General features: G+C 49.6%; 1 protein-coding gene across 1 annotated transcript in view; it reads left to right on the top strand.

Annotated features, from left to right (window-relative positions):
* The window catches only part of dntt (deoxynucleotidyltransferase, terminal), a 95,486-nt gene that overhangs the window by 35,783 nt on the left and 58,360 nt on the right, over positions 1–1,343 (top strand). The gene's annotated exons all lie outside the window — the stretch shown is intronic.

The raw sequence follows: 1,343 nt of genomic DNA, 5'->3' as shown, positions 1-1,343 counted from the left end.
TGGATGGATGATGGACGGTGGATGGATGGATGGTGGATGGATGGTGGATGGATGATGGATGGTGTTGGATGGACGATGGATGGATGATGGATAGACGGTGGATGGATGATGGATGGATGATGGATGAATGATGGATGGTGTTGGATGGATGATGGATGGATAATGGATGATGGATGGTGTTGGATGGATGATGGATGGATAATGGATGATGGATGGTGTTGGATGGATGATGGAATCTTCCCCCCTGAAGGCTCTAACCTACAGAAGCCTCAGTTCAGGCTGTTTCCTGGCTCCTGTTATTAAACCAACACATTTCTGATATCCGTTCATATTTTAATTTTAATATTTAAACGGTGCTGTTAAAGAGACGTGAGCAGATTGCACGATGTATTTTCTGTCACGTACGGGTCAGTGTTTGTAAGCAGACAGATGCTACACATCTGCACCACACACCCAAAGACAGACGCTGGTGTTTTCTTTTTGACGTCGGAGAAAAGCAGCGTCTCTGTGGGTCATTTCATCGAACGCTCAGTCGGGCTCGGGTCACGAACGACGGCAGCTCGTCAGGGAACGTTTGATCGAGAAACGTTTGTATCTAAAGAACTCTGAGTCCCAGCAGAAAGAAGAAGCAGGCGAGCTCTTAATTCAACTCCCTGACACGTTAACGCAACGCACTCGCAGCGGGTCTGAATCTGAGTCTGTCAGGCCTGTCAGCCGATCCAGAACCAAAGTAACCGTTCCACAGAGACCACATTAGACAGTCTGAGAGGGACCTCTGCACCGGCGAGGCTCAGCCTGCCGGCGAGGCTTTCTCTCACGAGTCGTCTCTTTGAACAGGCTGACGCTCACAAACACACCAAATGAAACAAACAGAGGAAACGGAGCGTGCGATGTGCCTGCGAACACCGGAGCAACACTGGCAGCACTGCTCGGTGCGACCGACACTCAGAGCGTGGACAGAACGCTGAGACGCTGAGGCAGAAGACGTCAAACTCACATGGTCCGCATGCTGAAGGGGTCCGGCCATTTTTCAAGTCATGATCTGTCAAACTGTTTCACTAAGTCTGAGATATTTTGCTAACAGACAGCAAGTGTTGAGTGCAGATGGTTTAAGGCCCAATCTGTTCATGCTCAGAACTAGGTATGGGAATCAGTCTCAACTACTACCACATGGGATTGTAGGTCCGTATCAGTATCTCTGACCAGCCAGGTTCTCTGAAAAGACCGGGTCTTTAGTTGTCCTGAGGTCTAGGCTGGTCCTCAGAGGTGATCAGGTCTTTAGTTGTCCTGAGGTCTAGGCTGGTCCTCAGAGGTGATCAGGTCTTTAGTTGTCCTGAGGTCCA

Source organism: Nematolebias whitei, chromosome 1 (genome assembly GCF_014905685.2).
Source record: "Nematolebias whitei isolate Nwh7 chromosome 1, NemWhi1, whole genome shotgun sequence".
NCBI lineage: Eukaryota > Metazoa > Chordata > Actinopteri > Cyprinodontiformes > Rivulidae > Nematolebias > Nematolebias whitei.
This window is presented reverse-complemented; position numbering and strand designations above follow the sequence as displayed.